Below are 25,768 nucleotides of genomic sequence, written 5' to 3'. Positions count from 1 at the left end.
AAACCAATTCCATTGGTTTTTTGAGTCTTAATCGTTGTTCGCTGAGTCATTGTCATTTTTGCTTAGTGATTCAGGACTATGGCTTCTACCACCACCCTTTAGGGCTTTCTTCAGTGGTACCCACGTCCGAACCCATTTCAGTGCTTTGAGTGTTTATTTTTTGTTGAATAATTCAGTTTTGCTGAGTTAACGTCATGACTTTGGATTCTACCACCATCCTTAAGTGTTTCCTTCACTTAGTACCAACGTCCGAACCCATTTCAGTGGCTCTTGAGTGTTAATCTTTTTTCGCTGAGTCATTGTCATTTTTGCTGAGTCGTGCTCATGACTGTGACTTCTAGCATCATCCTTTAGTGCTGCCCTTACTTAGTGCCCACGTCCGAACCCATTTCAGTGGTTCTGAGTGTTAATGTTTTTCGCTGAGTCATTGTCATTTTAGGCCGCTGTTTTATGAACTGCATGACACGCATGTCATGACATTCATATCATGACCTATCATTTAGGTTCGTCATACCCTGTTGTCATACTTTGCCAATTTTGGAACCTACCAAGTTAACGAAACGACCATGAGAGCACCAAGACGTCGCCAGCTGTTTCATGACCTACATGACACGCATGTAACGACATTCACGTCATGATTCATCAGGAGTCTCTTTAGCAACGCCTAGAAGATCATGCTTCTGACTATGACTTCAACCATTGACCTTCATCCTTTCCTTCAGATAGTACTACATCTGACCCAATTCCATTGGTTTGTGAGTGTTAATCTTTTTTCGCTGAGTTATGGTCATTTTTGCGGAGTTATGGTTACGACTATGGCTTCTACCACCAGATTTAGTGTTTCCTTCACTTAGTACCTACGTCCGAACACATTTCAGTGGTTTTTGGGTCCTAACTTTTTTTGCCGAATCATTGTCTTTTTTTCTGATTCATGCTCATGACTATGACTTCTACCACCATCTTTTAGTGTTTCCTTCACTTAGTACCCACGTCCGAACCAATTCCTGTGACTTTTGAGTCGTTCTCTTTTTTGCTGAGTCATTGTCATTTTCGCTGAGTCATGCTCATGACTTCTACCACCATCGTTGAGTGTTTCCTTCACTTATACGATGTACGAACCTATTTCAGTGGTTTTTCAGTGTTACTGTTTTTTCTGACTCATTTTCATTTCTGCTGAGTCATGCTCATGACTAGAACTCCTACCACGGTCCTTTAGTGTTTCCTTCACTTAGTACCCACATCCGAACCAATTCAATTGATTTTTTAATGTTTTTTGTTCGCTGAGTTATTGTCATTTTTGCTGAGTTATTGTCATGACTATGGCTTCTACCACCATCTTTTAGTGTTCCTTCAATAGTACCCACGTCAGAACCCATTTCAGCACTTTCCGAGTGCTCATCTTTTTTCGCTGAGTCATTACCATTGTTGCTGAGTCATGCTCATGCCTATGACTTCTACCATTATCCTTTAGGGTTTCAATCACTTTGATCCACGTAAGAACCCATTTCAGTGGCTCTTGAGTGTTAATCTTTTTTTCAACTAATGCAAAGTTAATCTTTTTACAGCGTAAGCTGTTGTGGCCTCCTTCCAATAGCCGTTTCTGGTCGCGATGATGGCGCCACCACCCCGTAATCGCTATCACCAGAAATGCGAAAAAAAGTACCCGCTCTCCGCCGGGATCAAGCTCAGGCCCGCTGCGTGGGAGTCGGATAGCTTAAGACAGAGCCACGCAAGCGCTTGCTATCAGGCAGAAGAAAATTGCCCTTTATACGGCCGGTGCGCAGGCGCAGACGACCCAAGCATCCGCCAGTACGGTGGCGCCTTCTAGTTAACGTGCCTGCATCCGGCGCGTGCCGCGAGATGCGATTCAGACGCTATTCGATTCAGACGAAGCGCGCATTCAACGCTATCCCGATGTTAGATGTGCGCCACGTATTCTGGGTACCTCTTCAGTACACGTTATGGCGTCTCCTCGCAAGGTACGAACCCGTGCTGAAGAAGCGAATCGTAGAGCTACGTGCGCGGCTACAACCAGGCATCATCGGGCTCAGCAGACTGCTATGCAGAGCATTACAAGCCGCAGCTCGCCATCGACGCCGACGCCGGCCGGACAGTTCAGATCGTTCTCCTCAAAATCGAGGCGAAGACACTTTGCCGCGAAGACCTTGTTGTGCGTGGTGCCGAAATTGGAGCTACTCTTGCGCTGCTCAACCAGCTTACGCTGTGACTGTGCCGCGCATTCCTGTGACTCTTCAATCTAATCAACTCTTCCGCGATGGCGGAAGAGTTGATAGCTTGTAGGGGTAAGCTATGGACGCAGGAATTATGCTGACCCCCGTATAGTGTCTAGAAACAAACGTAGTCCTGTGGTTTGGTCGGTTATATAGAAAAGGCGGCTTGACGCATGGCCATGATCGCCCGCTGCTGTCAATGACGACCGGCCTGAGCGTTTACGGTGTGCCACGAAGAGGGTGACAACATCGACGAGCCGCGGTGCGAAAACTTTGGTGGCAGTAGCACAGGCTCTGTGATGAAAAACTGCGCACCGGTTGTTGAAACGGCCGTTCCATAGAAGGCGGCGTGAGAGGCTGATGAGTTGGACAATGTCGGTCATTGTAGTTTCTATAACACCCGTAGACGTTACCTGACCAGTTGCGGAGGTAGTAGGAGCGGGGTTGAGGTCATCTCGAGTCTCCATTTGATCCATTGAAGGTAGCGTTCGTAGTGGGTCACCAGTAACTGTGGAACCACCAAGCACATTTAAGAACACTGGTGCTTTATTTGTACATCTCTTCCCTTGAACTACTCCATCGTTTCACCTCCTGTTTTACACTTCACTCAGCCGCCCCCGCACTATTCTCATGTCTAAACCGGCGACGCACCCGAAGAAGAAGAAAATTGATGCCCGCAGCGCAACAATGTTGGTGAAACTGGAAGCTCTTTCAAGGAATGGTACGCCCTATATGGACGGAACCAGCAAATTCTCTTCACACTGAACACAACACACTGAAAATGGTGTTGCTTGCATTAATGCATGTTGGTACTTCGCGGGTTTTCGCACGTTTATTGCGAAGCATTCTTTGTCTTATTCTCGGCACTCAGAGAGGAACATAGGTTCCCGTCTCACCTCACTTTAAATAGCAGGAAATAATGTGTGCACGCCGTTTCATCGAGCCTCTGCCGTCAAGCAGAACAACCCTGTGCGATAACCATAAGGCCACGATCGCACACATACTTTAGTCGTTCCGAAGACTGTCAGTCCTTCGAAACACTCGGTGCTAGCACCGCGCCCCGTGCGACTTCCTTGGATTTTTTCTTGTGACGGCTCGTGCTCTGAGGCACCGTGTTTAACGTAAATCTCCGGGACCGGCCCACTGTCCGCAGTTCTTACCCCGTAGCACTCTACGTAGGAACTCTGCGAATGTGGCGCCAACAATTAACATGTCGCAGGTTTGCGTCGCACGCACGGCGTGGAACTCATGCCGTTGCCTCCATACCATCGTCGTCAACGTGGTCGTGGTCGTGGTCGTGCTGCTGTAGTTACAGACTCTCAAGACTCACACATACCAGCACCCAATTCACAGAAACATGTCGGTCCACTGGATATATCATTGCGGAGCCCCAAACAATACTAGGTATCCAGGTGCCTGCAAAATGCTTCGCATACCTTCGATTCCCACAGTGTGTGGGGTCTGCACAATTTTTCCCACTCTAAATTGTGTTATAACAGGATAATTCGATGCACTATTCCTTGTGTCAACGCTCCTTGTGTAACACTGGCCCGCCAAAGAACTTGAAAATGAAACTTTTATTCAAGCACACAAATATATGTGCCGTGTACGTTACGGGAAACCAGATGCGCAATTGTCAGGATTGACATCTTTAGTACAGCAGTCCCGTCGTGGATAAACGCTTGGCGGTATTTGTTTTACAGCGTAAGCTGTTATGGGCTCATTTCAATAGCCGTTTCGGGTCGCGATGATGCCGCCGCCGTCCCGTAGCCGCTATCGCATGCGAAAGAAGTAACCGCTCTCCGCCGAACCAAGGCTCGCTGCGTGGGAGGCGGATAGTTTACCACTGAGCGACGCAAGCGCTTGCTATCCGAGAGCGGGAAAATGTACTATAAAGGCGCCCTATGCAGGCGCGCAGGCGCAGACGACGAGCTGCGATTCAGACGCGGAACTTGAGAGAGAAAGTTAAATTCTAGTGACTGTTGTAAGTGGAATGTTAATTTAGGGTCCGAAATTTTTCAAAAGTAACTTTCAAAAATTGGTGGGTTTGAACAAAGATGGAAGCACGAGGTGTACAAATTTGTAGGTGGCACTTCTGTAAACTGCATCCGTTAGAGCATCCAAAGCGGACAAATTTGATACATCAATTTACATCTTACGTGAATTAGTTACATTGTTTACAAGTGTTTTGCAAAAGTCCAACTAACATATTAGTGCTCTATTTAAGAGCCATGTATAATACACTAATTTTGTCCGCTTTAGATGCGCCAGCATATGCAATTTACAGAATTGTGATATCCTTTTTCATTGCTGAGTTACAGAGTTGTAAACTTGACAGTGTGGCTTTCTGAAAATTAGCCGATTTTCTACAATTTTTATAAAAAAACTTGACGGCCTAAATTAAGCATTCGCTACCAACAGTGACTATATTTTAAGTTCTTCTTTTAAATGCCACAAACCCCATCAAATTTGGAGCAGTGGTTGCCGAGAAAAACGATTTCTCCTAGCTTTCCCATGTATTCAGATAGGAGCCCCCGTGCTAAAGCTACCAATGCTCGTAAATCGGAGGGGCCAAAGAAACTGAAACAAAATATTTTTGTGGTGAGTACTTTCTAAATATGATATGCTTTAAATTGTTATATATGAGAAACTAAACAGATATATGTTCGAACTTTGTTGAGTTTTGCAAAGTCCACATTCAAACTCTTCCAGATGGCGCCACAACGGCTCGCCAAACGCGCGCGGTGCGAATACGAAAGTTCGTCAACTGTGAGATACGAGCGCGGGAAACTGCTGCCTGTGGGCAAGCTGGTGCCGGCTTGACGGCTCAACGTTTTCCGTTTGTGCTTACGAGGCGGCGTTACTTGAGAGAAGATAATAATACTTTGATGCTCTTCTCACGCCTACAAATGAGGGCGACGTGATAAACAGCACAACACGTGAAAGGGTACGTGAACGCCAACGAACGGCGTGCCGCCAACAACTGCATGGGCTGTCACTTCAGTGTATTCTTCCCGCCTTTGGAAGAAGCATTTTGGTAAGCTTCTATTTTATTTCTTGTTTGCAAAGTTCATCGCAGGCAAACATTTTTTTTTTGCTTTTTTTTTAAAGATCGCGTTCGAGTTCGCTATCGCGAGTGTCGCGCCGTGACCAAGGGCATCTGCGATATCTAGAACGCATTACTGTGCTCAATGCGCATGCATGACGTACGACTTGATACTACTAATACGGAATAAGCAGAACTGTAACCTCTATATAGTACAAGAGGAAAAAGACGCGATGAGAATACGCCAGGTTAAAATAAATGACAAGTCTCGTTTGTGCTCGTTCTTTCGTTTTCCAGCCAGGGCGTGCTCCATGCTCTCTTTTCGCGTGCAAATGTCCCGGTTTGATGAGATACAGCACGATGAACAGCGCCAACGACAGAGAAAGAACCCCCGGCCCTCCCCCGGTTCTAGAGCACATGCCAAAGAACATATTTCTGGTGGAGGAAAAATTATCACAACGCCGCAGTAAGCTTCTTGAAATGTTTTGTCTTTTTTGAGCGTGTCGGTATAAGGCCTTTACCCTAGTTTTTGTTTTGAAATTTGACTATATTCGCTCGATGTGTAATGCATTTGTATCCAACCACCGTGGATAGAAATGAGGCTTTCTACTTCAGATCGTATCAATTTTCTCATAAGTGGTAGCGATTACATGTAATTAGAAATGCATATTAAGGCTTGAAATGCTTGTATTCAACCTTCATATCTTAGAAACAAATTTATATCAGTGTACAACTTGCGAAGTGCACAGTGAGACATTGTACAAAACTTTTTTTAAAAGAAACTGTAAAGGTATTTTCAATCTCCCATTATGAACAGCATCATTGTGCATTGTGGAAACTGAACTTGTTTGCAGACACAAACTGACTGACTGACTGATTGAACAGATGTGCAGCCAATCTGAAAGAAACCTTAGCAGAACAAAAAATTGGGTGGGGGGTGATATACACTGAATGTGATTCTAGCACAATATATGTGAGGAGACAAAGGTAACAGTCTGTGTGAGTGTGTTACCTTCGTCTTGTATCACGGCTATCGTGCTACACTACATCGTGTTCTACAATAAATCTGCTACAAGTGGAACAGCTAAACTTGTGCTTAATAGTGATGTTTTAAAGTAATTAACTGGCATCAGAGAAACTTCAACATGTTAATCCGTCGGCCAAAATGCCTGCATTTTTACATATTGATTAGAACTGATCATTTTATTTGTTGCAGGACTAAAGCTACCTTGATATGTACAAAACATGGGAGACTACGTGCAGGATTATGAATGGCTACCTGAATGCTGCTTGAAGCAGCGAGCTCTACAGCACCACTCATGCCCCTTTCCATGGGTTGGCAAGAGGAGCAGTGGCACACAACTCTACAGGCACTTGTGCTTTTTATCATCTTTGGAGGAGATGTATTGGTATGCTCTACATATATTTGACTGTGGGTTCCAGCCGGATTTGTGGCATTGTCATTTGATATGCAGGCTGAGCAGTTACCTCTTGAGTGCACATGTAGGTAAAAGATACAAAAAGGAAGATGATTCCTCGAACACCGATGAACCTGTCCTCTACTTATTAATTTTCATTTTCTTGTTATACCTTATTTTTGCTGATCACATAAAGCCCGCAGGCAATGAAGCCAAGGAAAGCATAGATTAAATGAGCTGTGGTTGAAATTGAGATGTAGAAAATAATGAAAAAGGTAAATGAAAGTGGACGAAAAGATATCTTGTCGCTGGTGGGGTCTAAACCCACAACCTTCGTATTGTGCATTCGATACATAATTGTGCTACAGCGACGATTATCAATCCGTCATTAACTTGGGTATTCATGTGTACTAGATGTAGCCATGGGAGTGCTAGCCAGCGCCACTCGAAGCCATGGCGGGTGGATGTGGAACCCCCTTATTTGCCTTATGGTGCCACGTAACTCGTGGACTTTGGAGAGAAAGCACATGGCTAATAAATCTTCATATGCTGCCTCATGGCATCAAGGCTGCCAGATTTGAGACCCTCGCTATGAATTAACGAAAAGGAAAACGGAAGGGCTCGATTTTTTTTAATCACTACCGTATAAAGCCAGCAGGCAATGAAGTTAAGGAAAGCATAGGGGCTAATCAGCTGTGGTTTCAATTGGAATGTAGAGAATACTGAAGAAAAGGGGAAATGAAAGTGGACGAAAAGATAGTTTGTTGCCGGTAGGGGAGGGGGGGGACCAAACCCACAGTTGCACAAAGGAGGTTTTGCCAATGTATGATTTGTATGTTAGACAAACTTTTAACAAAAGCCAGCACAAAAAATAATCAGATGGCAGAGTACAAAGAACAAGCGCCAAGGGCACACTGTTTATTCACAGGCATGGGCCACTACATATGTAGAATGTACATGAAACGGAGTGCATACACGAGAACAAGGCTACCACTATGGTGCCTACACGTGGGCATCAAGCAAAATTTTCTGGGTGTTTAAGGTTATAAGGATCGCTGGCACAGTCACTTCTACTTGATATTAAGAAAGCTTCTAAAATCAAGTGTGCATTTGTGCTTCTACTTCTGCCAAGAACCTATATCTCAAGTCAGGGATGACAAGTGCATGTCTTACAATGCTCACCTACATTAGTCTTTTCCTTCCTTTTTATATTCTGCAAATGTTATCTTGCCCTGTCATTAGTGAAGTGCCCAGTTTGGCTTCTGTAGAGCTTACCACAAGTGGTTATTTGGTACACCATGCCCATGTCACAATTCATGAAGGGTGCTTCATGTCTTGTCACAAGTAGCTCTATTTTTACCCTTAAGTGGGGGAACAAAGTATAGGCAGCTTCTTTGGAACCATCAGCATAACTGGGACCCCATACTTGTTGGCAACCTTCTTCAGTGAGTGCGACACTCGGTGTGCATGAGGCAGTATCTCTGGCTGCTTCAAACTGCACATTGTTGGCTTTTGCTGCTTTTAAGTCCCTAAGTTTTTGCAGCAGAAATTCTGAGATCGGGATGATCACAAAGTGATCATCCCGATCACTTTGTGCTTTTCGGCTTTCGAACGGGAACCTTGTTTACAATGTTTTCACTATGTCAGTGGGTGCCGCAATCATAAAGGCTAGTCCTTTTCCTCGCCCATTAAAAACATAATCCCTTGTGACAGCCTTGTCAAATATCTGATGTAATGTCACAAAGCACAGGAGCCAGCTGCTATGAGCCTGCCAATCTGAACACAAAAGCTAGTGCGCATCATGTGATTACACATTTTTAGAGCCTACTCGAGGCACATCAAGGGAATAACAGGTTTAACAACATTAATATAGGTTGATTCGTACAGTAGCAAACCTTTCTTTGCTCTTGCTTGGTAACACCAGCAAACATGCTTCATGGTGAAGGTCAAATTATTATCTATGCAGCTTAATTATTGTCAGTGGGTTGATGAAGTTTAGAGTCTGACAAAGTCTTGTCTGGTCGGGAAGAGTCATGGCGAAAAACAAAAACTGACACCGACCAAGGTGAAGTTATTTAAAAGCTTGATTTTTCGGCTTTCGAACGGGAACCTTGTTTACAATGTTTTCACTATGTCAGTGGGTGCCGCAAGCATAAAGGCTAGTCCTTTCCTCACCCATTAAAAACATAAAATGTAATCTACCATATTCTCATGCATCATATTAGTATTAGGTTGTAAATGAATTAGAACATTTATGCATCTAAGAACCTTGAGAACCACAGCCTTGTCAAATATCTGATGTAATGTCACAAAGCACAGGAGCTTCTCAATACCCCTGCTCCAAAAGCTTAAAGTACAAATGCAACGAAATTTAACTGCCAAATTTGTAATAAATAAGTAGTACTACTGAAGCAATCTTGGCAAAGGTGCGGGGCTGGTAACTGTCTCATTTTCTTTTTGGCAGCCTTTTAATAGTGCCTTAGCAGACGAAGCATGCACTTGGTGGTTAGTGGCTGTGACGCGAGTTTACGTCGCCTCTGGGATTTTTATCACACCGCAGGCAGCTGCAGGTGGTCCCTTCTCATACGCCATGCCAAGGAGTCCTGCAATCCGAGTCATGCATCACTGCCGGTGACTGGTAATGGTGACATTTTTTTCATATTCAGTATCAAGAATGCTTACTTTTCCTAGCCTTTTGTCACTCATCCCCTCGTTTTTCAAATGTTAAAATGTTGCACGTAGGCTGTTCTGTATTCACACTACTCGAATATTTTTTTCCACAGCCCCAAATTTTATTTTAGTTGGACTTTATAAGCAATTCAAAGCAGCAAAAGCCAACAGTGCACAGTTTAAAGCAGCTGGAGGTGCTGCTTCATGTGTACCAATTGTCACACTCACTGCAGAAGGTTGCTGACAAGTATGGGATCCCAGTTGTGCTGTTTGACGTTGTGCTGCTAAGCACGAGGGCACGGGATGTAAATCTGGCTGTGGTAGCCGCATTTCAATGTGGGTGAAATGCAAAAACACCCATGTACCAATTAAGGAACCCCAGGTGGCAACATTAATTTGGAGTCCCTCGTACTGCATGCCTCATAATCATATCGTGGTTTTGGCACGTAAAACCCCAGAACTTAGTTTAATTTAACAGTTGGTGCCCTTCGGTTTTCCAATTTTCTCATTTTCTTGCTTACAAAAGCTCTGTTCTCGCTACAAATGACAAATTCGTGATTACGGAAGCCGAACTTTCAATCTAGCTTACCTCAATATTTTTCTTTAGCGTACCTTTAACATGCATTTATAGCATTGAACCTGAATTATTTTGCATTTATCCATGTTGGACTTGTGCTCAACAGCTGGATGGCATAGATGCAGAGCTACTACTGTGGGCTTCAAGTTGCAAGCTTGTCTTTTCGTTTAGAAGTAAGATCACCTGAACCTGGTTCTCTATTATCAGGTAGACTACTAAGGAAGGCAGACATTACTTGCGTGATAGATCTCAGTGATCAGTTAAATTTGTGTTCAGTTTTTGGCCCCCAAAAAGTGAACAGAATTGTATATTGTAGTTGCAGGGCTTGAAGCTAGTAAGTCAAATGCACTTAACCCTTTCCCTGGCAGGTATGTCACTCCTTGTCACTCGCCACTTCTCCAAGTGCATTTCGCTAACTGCTAAATTTCAAAAGCCAACAAGGCTTGTGTGCTTAAAACGTTTCTCAGGTGATCGAAAGATAACCACTTGAAAGGAAATCAAGGCATGGTGCGACGATTGCGCCGTGGCACTGTGCAGTGTTTCTTGCTTAGAAGTCTTTGCAACCATTGAAGCCAAGTTACACGGGCATTCATCAAAGTGATAGTATTGCTGTTGTAGAGCAAAGAACACATCTTTTCAGCTAACCTTACAATTTCGGAGCTGCGCAGCAATGTCTTTATTAGCACTGCGATTAAGCAAACTATCAGTTTATTTTTCTTGTAATATTTTTTTCAAACCTTCTTCCAAAATGAATATTTTAAGCAGCATATTTTATGCTCTTTATTTTGGTTTATGTTTCTTCGAATGACTAAAACATTTGGTATATACTTGGGTCCTTTTTCCAGAGTGTGTTTGGTATTACAAGGGTAAACAGATAGCGAGCCAAGCTGGTGTTGAAATGATCATCATCAGCCTATATTTATGTCCACTGCCGGACGAAGGCCTCTCCCTGTGATCTCCGATTACCCTTGTCTGCGCTAGCTGATTCCAACTTGCGCTTGCAAATTTCCTAACTTCATCACCCCACCTAGTTTTCTGCCGTCCTCGACTGCGCTTCAATTCTCTTGGTATCCATTCTGTAACTCTAATGGTCCACCGGTTATCCATCCTACGCATTACATGGCTGGTCCAGCTCCATTTTTTCCTCTTAATGTCAACTAGAATATCGGCTATCCCCATTTGCTCTCTGATCCACATCGCTCTCTTCCTGTCTCTTAACGTTAGGCTTAACATTTTTCGTTCCATCGCTCTTTGTGCGGTCCTTAACTTGTTCTCGAGCTTCTTTGTTAACCTCCAAGTTTCTGCCACATATTTTATCACCGGTAGAATGCAATGATTGTACACTTTTTGTTTCAACGACAGTGGTAAGCTCCCAATCAGGATTTGGTAATGTCTGCTGTATGCACTCCAACCCAATTTTATTCTGTATTTTCTTTCTTATGATCAGGGCCCCATGTGAGTAACTAGCCTAGATAAACATACTCCTTACAGACTCTAAACATGCATTAGCATTCCTGGTCGTTTTCAACTAGTGCTTTCCAGAAATGCATGAGAAAGGCTCTTGAAACTTTTTTAACTGAAACAGTAAAGTAAATTGTGGCATATTTTGGGGACAGATATCTTGACAGCATAATAGGAAGAAAAACGGAATGCTGACCAAAATGGTGTTTAAAAATTCTTAAACGTTTCGGCGTCCACGCGGAAGCCTTGTTCACTGAGCTGAGAGGCAAAGAACCTTCAACTTAAATCCCGTCCATAATCGCTTCAGGCATCTTGCCTATCTTTGCAGGAGATTGCTGTCGTTTCGATTAAGTGTGTGTGCGGTGGTTCGGATAGTCAGAGATTCCAGATGCTGTCGCTTCGTCCAGCTTTCTTGGGCGATGACTGAAGCTTGGCTCCAGTTGAAATCGTGTTGCTTGGTTTCTGCATGTTCAGCGAGTGCACTGGAAGGGACTTTTTTGCTTTTTCACATCGCTCATGTGCTCCTTCAGGCACCGCTCAAAATTGCTCCACTCACGGTATCTTATTTACAAGTCCACTCACGGTATCTTATTTACAACGCCAGGGAACTTTCTTTTCTGAGTTGGTCCTTGACGTTGACATGTCGTGACGTAACTTGCGGCGGGGAACATGGGCAGCTGGCACATTATATTTACGCAGGACATGTGCCAAAGCTTCGCTGATGCTGGGAACATAAAAGAATGGCGGTGTGACATTGGCCGGGGGCATCATGCGATTCCGTAGGACGCGACGCTCTTTTTTCTGAAAAAGCGATAAAATGTTTCGGGTAGCTGCACGCACCGAGCTCGCGTCGAATGCAGGTCAAATCGGAGCCCGAGTGTTCTGGCTTACTACAAATTCTTTAGGCTCTTTGTATTAACGATAATGCTGTGGACCACTTGTGGCATACAGTGTTTACAGAAGTGAAATGAAGATACCGCCCTGTGTGCGTGTCCTTCCTATGAACTTCCTGGGAGATAACCACTATCTATTCCGTTCTACCAATATGTCTAGAAAAGGTAGCCGGCCAGAGTCCTCCTCTTCACAGTGAAATTTATGGCACCCTCAGTGCTATTTAGGCGATCCGTGAAGGCAGCCAGGGTTTCTTTTTTAGGATGCAAAAGCAATCGTCAATGTAGCAGAAGAAAACTTTCATGGAGGATGAAAAGAAGCCAAGGCCCGACTTTCCACGGAAACCATAGCAAAATTTGCAGTGGTTACAGAAATTGATGTGCCCATAAGGGTTCCGTGCACTTACTTTTAAGTGACACTGCAGAAATTGAAGTATTTTTCAAGCAAAATTCGAGTAATCATGCGAGACCCTGTACTTCAGTTGCCATACGTTCACATAGCTTCGCATCAGCCAGAAGGGCAGCTTTGCATGCGTCCACCGCAAGGGCCGCAGAAACATAAGTGAAAAGGGAAACCACGTCAAAAGACACCATGACTTCATTATCATTCACTGTGAGGGGGTGTACCTTGTCAATAAAGTCTTGCGAGTTGCTGAATAAACGTGGGGCCACTCCCAACAAGTTGAGCACACACATGGTAAAGGTAACTGGACAGTTTGCAGAGAGGGGAACGTGTGAAATCCACAATGGGCAGCATCAGAGTACCTGACTTGTGGATTTTCAGGAGAAAACATAGTGCCGGAGCTGATCCGTTGTGGCAAAGCAGCAAATAATAAATGTGTTCTTGCAGCATGTCGGCTAGAAGCTTTTCCAAATACAGTTCCACCTTAAGTGTGGGGTCATGATTGAGGACGGTGTAGGTGCTTTTATCTTGAACAAGGTCCAACATTTTACTGATGTAGTCATTGGTGTTTATAATAACAGTGGCACTACCCTTGTCGGCTGGCAATATCACTATATTGCTATTCCTGTGGAGACTTAATGGCGTTTCGCTGCTCAGGCAACAAGGCGGAAGGTGGCTTACGCGGTAGTTTGGTGAGAACGCTAATCACACGAGTATAGGCATCTTCACGCTCGGAGTGATCGACGAGACCAATGGCATGCTCCACGACACAAACAACTTTTATTTTTGGGTCAGGTGCAGAACTCGTGTTGAAGTTCAGTCCAAGTTCAAGAACACTTAGTGCCAGCTGGCTAGGTGCGTATGAAGACAAGTTGCACACTGCTGATTAGACCCGATTCGACATGGTGCTCCTGTGGCATGGCATGAGACGTACCAGTTTGTTTCGGTGTGTAGTTTCAAAGCGGCAGGACTGAAGATGAGCCTTGAAGTTGGCGTGCAGCTGGATGCTGGCGAAAACACCAGGGCACTGGTGCTCAAGGAGACGGCGAGCAAAGGACAAATGATTCTAGAAGTCTCTGATGGTTGCTTTGCAGTCCAAGATCCTTACTTGAAGTAATAGGCGCTCAGCTTTTGAGACAACTTTGTGTCTGAAAGCCGTGTCGACGGGTCTGAGCACGTGTCGTGACTTTGGGATCAGGCCTTGGGTTTTGCATGTTAGATTGAAGTTCAGGTGAGCCTTGAACTTAGTGTGCAAAACCCAAGGCCTGATCCCAAAGTCACTACGCCTGCTCAGACCCGTTGACACAGCTTTCGGACACAAAGTTGTCTCGAAAGCTGCGCACTTATTACTTCAAGTAAGGATCTTGGACTGCAAAGCAACCATCAGAGACTTCCAGAATCATCTGTTCTTTGCTCGCCGTCGCCTTGAGCACCAGTTCCCTGATGTATTCACCAGCATTCAGCTACATGCCAACTTCAAGGCTCATCTTAAGTCCTGTCACTGTGAAACGACGTACCGAAACAAACTGGTACGTCTCATGCCGCACCACAGGAGCACCATGTCGAATCGGGTCAAGTCAGCGGTGTGTGACTTGTTTCATACGCACCTAGCCAGCTCGAGCTAGGCGGTCTCGAACTTGGACTGAACTTCAACACGAGTTCTGCACCTGACCCAAAAATAAATGTTATTTGTGCCGTGGAGCATGCCATTGGCCTCGTCGATCACTCCGAGCGCCTACACCATCCTCAATCATGAGCCCACACTTAAGGTGGAACGGTATTTGGAAAAGCTTCTAGCCGACATGCCGTAAGAACACAAGTCATTTATTATTCGGCTGCTTTGCCACAACGGCTCAGCTCCGGCACTATGTTTTCTTCCAAAAATCCACAAGTCAGGTACTCCGATGCTGCCCATTGTGGATTTCATGCGTTCCCCCCTCTGCAAACTGTTCGGTTACCTTCACCGTGCATGTGCTCCACTTGTTGTGAGTGGCCCCACATTTATTCGCAACTCACAGGACTTCAGTGACAAGGTACGGGACACCTCACGGTGGATGATGATGAAGTCATGGTGTCTTTTGATGTGGTTTCCCTCAAAGTTCACTGGAAGAACCCGCACACAGGGCGGTATCTTCATTTCACTTCTGTAAACCTGTGTGCCAGAAGTGGTCCGTGGCATTCTCATTAATACAAAGAGCCCAAAGGATTTGTTGTAAGCCGGAAGACTAGGACTCCGATTTGACCTGCATTCGACGCGAGCTCGGCGTGTGCAGCTACACGAAAATTTTTATTGCTTCCTCAGATAAAGAACCTCGCATCCTACGGAACCACGTGATGCCCCCGTGCAGCGTCGCACCGCCATTCATATGTTCTTAGCATCAGCGAAGCTTTGGCACGTGTCCTGTGTAAATATAGTGTGCAAGTCGCCCATGTTCCCAGCGGCAAGTTACGTCACGAGCTTGTCAACGTCAAGGACAAACTAAGAAAAGAAATGTTCCCTGGCGTTGTATATAAGAGCACCGAGTGCAAATATGTCTGCAATGGTGAAAGTGGCAGTTTCGAGCGGCGCCTGAAGGAGCACATGAGCGATGTAAAAATGAAAAAAAGTCACTTCCATTGCACTCGCTGAACACGGAGAAACCAAGCAACACGATTTCAACTGGGGCCAAGCTTCAGTCATTGCCCAAGAAAAGAACCTGGTGAAGCGACAGTGACTGGAATCTCTGACCATCCAAACCACAGCACGCACGCCTAATCGAAACGATGGCAATCTCCCGCCAACATATGCAAGATGCCTGAAGCGATTATTGATGCAGATTTAAGCGGAAGGCTTTTTGCTTCTCAGGTTGGTGAACAAGGCTTTCGTGTGGAAGCTGAAACGTTAAGAATTTTTAGACAAGAACATTTTGGTCGGCGTTCTGTTTTTTTCCTCCTATTATGCAGTTACTTCCCAACCAGAGGGGATTTCGTCGAACTCTTGATTGCAGATATCTTGACACTTGAGCTAATTTTAAATTCTGCTTAGCCGATGTGTTTGACTTCACTTCTGCCCAGCTGCAATTCCACAATTGCAACAAATGCCCTAATGTAAATAATTAGAATGTTATTGTTTGGAAGTTTGGGAAATATATTTGAAACCGTGAATTTGTCATATTTGACAACCAATGTCATCTTCCAGTAACCCACCTGAACAAATAGAATTGCCCTATATGCCACAAACATATAAGGTGCAACAAACTTTTATGTTCATGTTACAGCTCAAGTTGCATTACCGGCATTGTTTGTGTTTATAAAATTACAATGGATAACATATAGCACCGCTTCTGCTTAAGCTTCTTGGTCAGACACACTGGTAGACATATAATGGCACGAAGTAATCAGCGCAAAGAAACACATCGACAGCACTGGCATTTAGTACCAACTGATTTTATTCGTGAAGGCAGGCGAGCATTTAAAACCCCAATCGCTCTTTTTGTGCCAGTAACGAGTCTCACTTGTCCAGGGAATTTTCGCCTACTGAGTGCCATGGACAAGTGGCAATGTTTTCATCATTTTGTTGTGAAGACTGTGTTAATAAGAGGCACCATTTTTGCAGTAAACAGATGTTTTGAGGTCACAGTGGGAGGAAACGAAGCAGAAGTCCGGCTTGTTTAAAAGTAGCAGTGCAAAGTGAGGTGGCTGCAGTGACAAAGGTCGCCTGTTCAATGCCGGAATTCATGTTTTTGGATCTGAAGTAAAGAATTGGAGCTAGAAAGCTCTAATGTGTCATGGTTCGAGCATCAACATTGTACTAACAATTGCAAAGAAAATGTTAGCCCCTGGCGACCTGTTTAAAAAAAAGCTTTTTTGCTTACACCTTTGCGATTGTCTTTCCCTGCAGCGCTAGCAATAACACATTTCATGGGGGATAACAAAAGCATGGTTGACTTCTGTTCCAAAAAAACATGTCATTTCTTTTTAGAGCACTTACCTGCGATTTATCACTCAAATTGTGACAGGTGCATATTTTGTATCCTTACTGTTCTGAGCTCAATTTTATTTTCAGAAAACCACAGAAATTTCCCAATTTTTTAAAGAGTGATTCATTGTGAAGAGCTTTCATTACTGCAATATCAGCTGTTCATTTATTATTTTGTGCTGTCCTTTACTAGCTATCAACAATTTTTTCATGTTTTTAAATTGCGAATAGGCAAGAACACCAAAACAGTCTATATAGGTATTAAATGTAACAATATGGAGCATGATATTGCTATGGACCAGTAGTTACGATAACAAAGAGGCCAGTGGTGTGAAGACAACGATTGGAGGCTAGCACAGGTGTTGCCTTTTGGTCAAGTGCAGATTATTCACGTGTAAATATACTTGAATGTATCTTGTCGTCTGTGTCTTCCCATATAACATAATAAGTCGAGATGGACATTCCTTGTCTTTGTCACGGAAGCTCTGCAGTGGTTGGTACGTTGAGCCTTCCATCATGGCTCCCTGAGACGACAGCTCGACTCAACTGGTTCTGACACCAGCTGCCACTTCGATGACCTGCATCGCACTCCACTCCCCGTGACTCTGGCATATTCTCGGGAACAGATGGGAAAGACGCGGAGGACTGGATCAGACTGCACGAACGAGGCACCAATAATCGGTGGGACCCTACTGTCATGCTTGCCAACGTAGTATTTTACTTTGTTGGCACACCTAGAGTATGGTTACGGACACACGAAGATGAGCTCACCAGTTGAGATATGCTTAAACAAACATTTTGAGACTTGTTCGGCAACCCTCACAGTCACCAACTTGCCACGAAGAAGGCGTTATCCAGCCGTGTGCTGACGTCAAGAAAGCCGTATGTCACATGGATTCAACAAGTCCTGGCTCTGTGCCGCAAAGTTGACGCACGCAACTGAACCAGACATGGTTTCACACATTCTCAAAGTTAGCGTCGATGACACCTTCAACTTTTTCGTCTTCAACAACGAGGCGACGGTGGATGCAGCCATCAAAGAGTGCTGCTGGCTGAAACCCGCAAAAAGCCGCCATGTCAACCAACAGTTTGCCCGTCTATCAAGCACCTCGGCGACATCTTCCTGTGCCGACGCTCCCCGTCCCAACAACACTAGCGATGTTTCCCGGAACCTCCGGCGAGAAATTGAAGCTGCCTATCCAGCTGCCTTCGAATCCAGCTCCGCCAACAAACCTGCAGTCACGGTTTCCCTGATTCAGGCAGTTGTATGCCAAGAGGATAACTTGAGTTTGGCCTAATTTGTGTTTACTGCATGTTACCACCAGTGTCATCGTTTCGTGCTTCTCTTTCTCTGTCTTTGTCCTTGATTAGCGGTCAACATGTCATGCTTTATGCCACGAGTTCGCCAACATGGGTCTTCACTCTGCCTGCTCGGCCTATCGCCCTGATGCCTGCTCGAATTCTTCGATCCCGCCCTGTTCCACATCTTATTACCCAGCACCTACACCAAACACGTTATGTGGGAAGACGCAGATGAGAAGCTATATACAAGTATATTTACAAATGAATATGCCGCACTTGACCAAAAGGGAACAGCCCACGCTAGCCTCCAATCGTCATCTTCACATCACTGGCTTCTTCATCATCATAAATACTGCTCCGTAGGAATACCGTGCTTCATGTAAACTTTCTGTGCCCTTGCCTATTTGCAAGTTAAAAACATGAAAGTATAGTTGACAGCTAGTAAAAGAATACAGAAAATAATAAATGAACAGCAGATATTGCAGTAATAAAACCTTCACAATGAACCACTCATAAAAATTTGGGAAACTTCAGTGGTTTTCTGAAAATAAAATTGAGGACGGAAAGCGTTAATATTATATGGGGCACAAAAATCAGTAGCGAAACAAAATATGTACCTGTCAGAATGTGAGTGATGAATTGCGGGTAAACGTTATAAAAAATTGACCTGATTTTATCACAGAGACAGTGATTGTTTGCGGACACATGTCAATCCCTGTTTGCTAGTGTAATAAAACCTCAATCATTTCCCTCTCAGCTTTATTATGGCTTTTTGCAACTAACCTTGTGTGCAGGAACATAGGGATGCACCATCAGCTCTTGACATGTGCAGCCATGCGGCTACCGTAGTCATTCTTCATGCAAGTTCTGAGTTCAAATACTTCCTCATTGAAGCATTGATAGTGATTATGATTATACATACTTGTTTCCATCCAGGAGCAAAATCAGTTGGTACCATATTTACACGATTGTAAGGTGACCTATTTCTTTAAATTTGAAAATCTGAAGTGGGGGATCGAAACGAAAGCATGGCACCGCCAATAAGGAGAGAAATGAGTTATCACGGGCGCTACAATATAAATACAATTTTATGTTTTGTCTACAGGTCTACCTGTAGCATTCAGCTGTTCTGCGCGTTTGTTCGGAAGGTTTTTTTTTTCAACATTTTAAGGAGGTTTACAACGCACACAGCACTAATGGTTTTGCTGATAGTTGATGGAAGGGCCGCTGTTCCAATTGCGGCGGCACCGACCCTCGGAATGCCGGTGCTTCCGGGGGAGTATCGATAGTTAATGGAAAAGCAGATGCCGCTCATGTGTTTCTCTTTATAGCTCTACGTTTTACTTGACCGCCGGCCATGTGTTACTTATAAATTTTTGTTATGGAATGTACCCATGGGTATGCCTTTTTTTTCCTAACACATGTGATTTGGGGGGTTGACTTACTTACAATCATGTAAATACGGTAGTTGGGGCCTGCCCTGTTGATATGTGTTTCAATGTCCTTGTTTTTCATGCCATCATACCCTGCATACAATTTCTGAAAGCTGGGAGAGTTGGTTACCTGCATTAGGAAACATGGTTACTACACTATCAGATGAAATACATATGAATGCACAGAACGGGCCCTGCACTTCAACTGGTTTTACAACACAAGTGATTACATAAATGCATGAAAGGCTCACATTTGCGGCAATATTTGACTATACATGACATATCAGATATCACTCATTTTACCTATGATGCATGCATTAGACATATTGTTCAGGTAATCAATATTTCTAGTCAAGATACCAATATGTTTGCTATTGCATTTATTGGCTTCTTGTTTGGAAAAGGACTTATATATCAGTGTGCACTTTCAGCTTTAGATTTTTCCGAGTATTTGTGCTGCCACATTTTGTAAGTTGGCCCGACCTTGCTAACGCCCTAACCTACACCGAAGGCTCCCTCAGCCTGTCATTGAGGCACCTTTGAGTGCCTTTAATGCCTTCTTCTGCAGCAAGTGTTACATTGCGCTGACCAGGAGTTGCGTTAATGACAGGCTGCAGGAGCATCGAGCAAGATTTAGGCGTTAACAGCATGTGGATTTCACAAAACATTGTAAAAGATGCCAAAGCATGCCAAAATATGACTGTACACATGTACTTCGAAAATGCAAGGCAGAAAAGTGCAAATTGATGTACTAGACCGTACAAGAAAGCAATAACTGCATTAACACACCTTCCACAAGGTCCTGGAATAGAGAAATTACTTGTTGATGTATGATATGTGTGCATTGTGAGGTTTTATTGTGAATGCTAGGTTTTAATGTGCGTAATCACTGTAGTGAGGTCAGTTGATTTCTAGCAACCATTCTGTGCATTTGGTGTTTTGTCATTCTTAGTACTGTAATCATGTTTCATAAGATTTTACACACATTGCTAAAATAAGGCTTCGGGGCAGTTTAGTCTTCTTTTCATCCGCATTCTTGTTTTTGTAATTTCCCTTACCACATTAGCATTTTTCTGGAGCACTGGTGGCATTTCACTGTGCTCTTGCATTTACTTGCCAGATGTCTGTCTTTGAAGAGCCCAAACCACTTATAGCATACGAATTTGTTACAAGCTGAAGGCTATGGGTGACTTGGTAAACATGCTGCTAAATATTTTTTTTTCAGTTGAAGCACTTCTGTAACTGTTAGGTTTTGCAGCTATAAAGTGAAGCAGAATTCTTGCATCCGTGTAATCTACATGTCACTTTTTCATTGTCCCTTCTTTTATCTAATTGCCTGCTATGTCAGCATGGCAATGCACATAGCGACATCTTTCACGGGTCTCTGAACCTTCTTAAGCAAATCGTAATATTGCATATTATCTTCTTTCCTAACATTAATAGGTTCCAAATAGCTCCTACAATGCTTTTGTGTTCACATTTTCAGCAGCGATAGCTGAAATTTTCAGTGGGAGGACAGAACTAGCAGTTCACCTGATTTACCACTTTTACAGGCAACAAGTTAACCATAATATAAGTGCCATGCCGATTGCTTAAAAGCTCTTAAGCAATTGTGCACATCTGAAAGTTTATTGAATTGAAGCAAGCTATGAGTGCTGTGTTAATGAGATGGTCGAATGCTCGTGATGGTTTTTTAGGCCAACGTGAAGAAAGCCCCAGTACCCATGTGTTGCTTTACGATGTTGATCTGTATTGATTATTGTTAGTTGGTGAACTGTATGTGCACTGCGAAGATATGCACATTCTGGTGCCCTTCCATAATCCGGTCCCATATAAAACATATTACATGTAAGGAAGTAATAATGAAACGGTCTGTTTAGTCCGCAATTTTAATGAACTTCTTCTTCCTCTGTGCCGCCAGCCCCAGTCTCGGTCGTCTTCTTCCTTATCTTCATGGAGGTTCCGCTTCAGGCTCTCCACACCCTCCACGGCTTTGATTGTCTCCCCTCCTGGGGTAATATGGAATCACATTTCCAATGGCGCTGGATTCAATCTTCTCCCCTGGTGCTTCGTAATAAATAGGCCTTCAGAACGCCTTGTTGTTTTACCGTTTTGGTCACCATGTAGGGGCCGATGAATGGCGACTTCGAGCCGTCCAGTCCTTTGCGTACAAGGACTAAGTGTCCTGGTTCGATGTCTGGAATTTTAGACCCATGTTTACTGTCGTAATATTTTTTCATTGATAGCTTGTACTGCTGCTGTTGGTCTTTTGTCTTGGCACATTCTTGTAGAAATATCTTGCCTGCTATTCCCAGACGATGATCCGCGGGTAGCCATGGGCTGGTCCCACAGGCAGCAAAATGGGGTGTGCAACCAAGGCCAGCCGTATAGGAGCGGTTGTGATGCTGGACAGCAGCTTCAGAGCGCATTTCCAGCCGCCAGGAAAATTTGGATAAAGGGTAATGTATGTCTTCAAATCACGAATTAATCGCTCAGCCAGAACGTTACCCTCAGGAAGGTATGGCGTAGTGAACCGTAGGGTGATCCCCCTTTCCTCTGCCCAAGCTCTTAGCCTTTGGCTTCTGAATGCCAGACCGTTGTCGCTGACAATGACTTTAGTATTCTTAAACATTTCCCGTTGCATAAGGGAAATGACAGCGTTGGAGTCTTCGTTCCCTGGTTTCGCCGCTGCCATCCGTGTACATTGGTCAATAGCAACAAGAAAAGCTTGCGTCTTACGCACTCCTTCCCCTTTCTTTTTAAGCTCGGCAAAGTCGAGGTGCACAATTTCAAATGGCACATTGGAGTACACAGGTATGGTCATTTCTTTTCCTTTAGGCCTATATTTTGCTTTTTGCACTTGGCAATCATGGCAAGTCTTTACATATTCATGTACGTCATTTTTCATATTTCTCCACGTGAAACGTTGCTGTACCTTCATATATGTTCTCCAAAAACCGTCGTGCCCTCCCGAGTCGGGACTGTCGTGATAAAGCTTCAAAATTTTCTGGCGATCTGTTTCTGGTACCTCGAACTTTCCATCCTTCAACACAATATCTTCGGTGTCTTCCCAAATACTTGCTACATGCAGAGTTTTAATTATTTCAGTCTCCGGAATATGCAATCTTGATAAAGCGTCCGCGTCGGGGAGCTTCTTTCCAGGATGATGAACCACGTCGAACGTGAACTGCTGGATTTCGTTGACCCAACGAGCAATCCTTCCCTTCGTTTGAGTAATGTTGAGCAAATAAGTCAAAGCTTGGTTGTCCGTAAACAAGTTAAAGTGTTGACCTTCGAGGTAAGTGCGAAAATACCGCAATGCCATGACGACGGCCAATGCCTCTTTTTCCGTGGTGTTGTAGTTTATTTCCAGTTTGCTGACGGTGTATGAGTAACCAATCTGGACCCACATCAGCTTCAGGTTGTAGCGGCTGCGCCAAAAATGTAAGGAAGTAATAATGAAACGGTCTGTTTAGTCCGCCATTTTAATGAACTTCTTCCTCTGTGCTGCCAGCCCCAGTCTCGGTCGTCTTTCTTATCTTCAGGGAGGTTCCGCTTCAGGCTCTCCACATATGGCTCGTGGTTTATTGAATTGAAGCAAGCTATGAGTGCTGTGTTAATGAGATGGTCGAATGCTCGTGATGGTTTTTTAGGCCAATGTGAAGAAAGCCCCAGTACCCATGTGTTGCTTTACGATGTTGATCTGTATTGATTATTGTTAGTTGGTGAACTGTATGTGCACTGCGAAGATATGCACATTCTGGTGCTCTTGCATAATCCGGTCACAAATAAAACATATTACATTTATTATCAAGAGCGCATACATTTTATTAGTTTTTGAATGTGTTGTCTTGATTTCGTTCATTTTCAGCGTTGCTAGGCATCCTATTACATAATTAAAGAGCTTCCGCTGATGTAAACAGTTAATTAGAAAATTCAGAACCTTTTAATCACTGCAGCTATAGATTCCTTTAATCATAAGCTCTTTTCCTCGCTACAAAATAGGGGTTACTAAATCTCATTATTGGTTCCTATAAGCCACTCTAGCTTGATGAAAACACTTCAGAAATTGTTCCAAGGTCCATAATTTATTTTTCAGTCAAATCAGAATCGAAGAAACACCCTTTGCAGATGACAAATATTACGGTCCATGTCAGTTGATAAAATGTTCTGCAAATTTTCATGGTTATTAAAAAACTTGTTTGTAGTTTTAGTGTGCCAAGATGTCTTAGGGGTTTGCGAATATCTGAAACTTTCGGAATAACAAATCGAATAGTGCCCTATTCACTTCGGTTGTCGAATCGAATAGTCACAATTCATAAGTTCGAATATTTTATTACTTTTCGAATATTTCAAAATGTGAACTGCGGCCAATTGAACATAACATTGGAGTAAATGTACGTTAAATTTTCATGCCCATGGGCATAGTATAGACAAAACCTGATAATACGCACAAACCAGGTTACGTCACTTAGGTAGCCATACTTTACAGGCTATACAACGATCATTCGCACTCTGAAGAGTCATGTGCATGTGAAGAAACTACTTGTTTGCTTCCACTGCTGTTTTATGCTTTTAAGAAGCAACACTTCATTATTTACTATACTGATGACAGAAACAGATGACAGATGATAGTAGTATGCGAACATCGTTTTATATTAATTGTGATAACGGCTGTTCATTATTTGAAAAGTATTCAATTTGGTCTCAAAAATCGCTATTCGCACACCCCTAATGTTTTACCTTAGACCATAAAATAATAATGATGCTCATATGATGTGAAATTTTCACAATATTCTGTGTGCAGTCTGCAACTGTAGTGATTGCCTGTCGTTTTTCTTAACTTGAGATAGCCAAAGTACACTTGGTGTTGTGGCATTGGTTAGCCAAGCACTGTCAAATCATTTGTGAGGCATACTTATCAGTCAGCGCGAGAACAACTTGGGACACAGGACGAGTGCTGACAGTTTTTTGTTAGCGCTCATCCTGTGTCACTCTACCTCTGTGTTCTCAATTGTTCTCGGGCTGACCAATAAGTGCATCCTTTCCAACTCGCCCATCTTTCTACTTTATTGCAATTTGTGATGCTATGTTTAAATATTCATATGGTAGTAGTTTGCAAGTACAGTAGTATATAATCCATTTTTTTTGGTTTTCAGGGTGCTCCATACCATGCACTGCCATTTCAATACACCAAGGCTTTTCGTGTGGATTCCTTCCCTTTTCAAGGCCACCACTGCTTGCACAGCATCATCAGCCTACCTTCCTTGATCTTCATGTTCCATATGGCAGAAGAAAATACAAAATGCCTACTCTGAAATACATGCTTGGCTCCATGCAGCACTCCCTGCCGTCAGGGTGCTAGAACTTTGTGCAGAGAAAATGTTCGTAATGATGCTATATGTGTACAGCCTTGGTGGTAAAGTGTTGCCCGCTTCGCCTATGAGAGAATTTCACACTTATGGGCACTGTTAAAGGTTCATGTGTTAAATGTTTGACATCCTATAGAAATTTTCATGTTTCAATGTAAAAGCAAAATTATAGTTGAATTGCTGCTTTTTGTGATATGCAATATACAGCTGAAGGTGATTAGCAGTGGTGAAACAGGTGTTGTATGAGGTGGTAAATTGTTTTCAACAGGGGGAGTTGTCTTTGCTAGGGCAACAACTGTTTTCCTTGGCAGCATTTATACAGTTCACTTTTCCCCACTCCATAGACATCTAGGAGAATAAGCAGGGTTGCATAGAGTAGGGTGAGGTAAGTTGAAATGCTCAACATGATGGTTTAGTTGGGAAGGTAAGGTGTGTGGGAGAAATAGGGGAGTTTCCTCAGACCACTCAGATTGCTGACATTGGTGTTGGTCTTTGTGCCGGTGCTGGTTATATAACGCAAGGCACATTTTGAGGAAAGAATTTTTGAAAAAACTCCTTATATTTGTGCAAATTCGGCATGTGCCCCTGGGGCTGCAATAGGTTAGCACCACTGAGGCCACTGGTTATGTGCCCCTGGGGCCACTGCATCGGCATATGCAGGTCTTCAATGAACCTCTTTGACACCAACTTGTGTATGTGCCAATCTTTAAAGAACCTCTTTGATGCCAACTAGGGTCAGGTGGCATCGCAACAAGCACCTATGTAGTGACATCTACATATGCATTGTTGTCAGCTGGAGTTGTCTACTAGTCCCCTTGTTGGATTGTTAACCTCAGCCTGAGACATCACCTGCTTGACTACTGTTACATTGTGACCATCTTGCTGTGAACTTTTGTCATGTTCACTATTTGGGTAGTTTGTATTTCAGGTATTGCACATTGCTAAGGAAATTGATTCAGAGTGGGGTGTGCGCCCTTGGCTTCTTTTTTCTTTGCAGCTGCATGTTA

The 25,768-nt window shown here is 43.6% G+C and overlaps 1 long non-coding RNA gene across 1 annotated transcript; it reads left to right on the top strand.

Moving 5' to 3' along the window:
- The first annotated feature begins 5,175 nt into the window (after positions 1 to 5,175).
- On the top strand, positions 5,176 to 25,245 carry LOC119431183 (uncharacterized). Its single transcript, XR_007464006.1, has 3 exons — positions 5,176 to 5,268; positions 6,494 to 6,686; positions 24,549 to 25,245. It is a non-coding gene; the product is annotated as an uncharacterized LOC119431183 (long non-coding RNA).
- Positions 25,246 to 25,768: the final 523 nt, after the last annotated feature.

The sequence above is a fragment of the Dermacentor silvarum genome, chromosome 10 (genome assembly GCF_013339745.2).
Source record: "Dermacentor silvarum isolate Dsil-2018 chromosome 10, BIME_Dsil_1.4, whole genome shotgun sequence".
In the NCBI taxonomy this organism is placed as follows: domain Eukaryota; kingdom Metazoa; phylum Arthropoda; class Arachnida; order Ixodida; family Ixodidae; genus Dermacentor; species Dermacentor silvarum.
The sequence above is the reverse complement of the archived record's forward strand: the minus strand, read 5'-3'. Positions and strand labels throughout refer to the sequence as shown.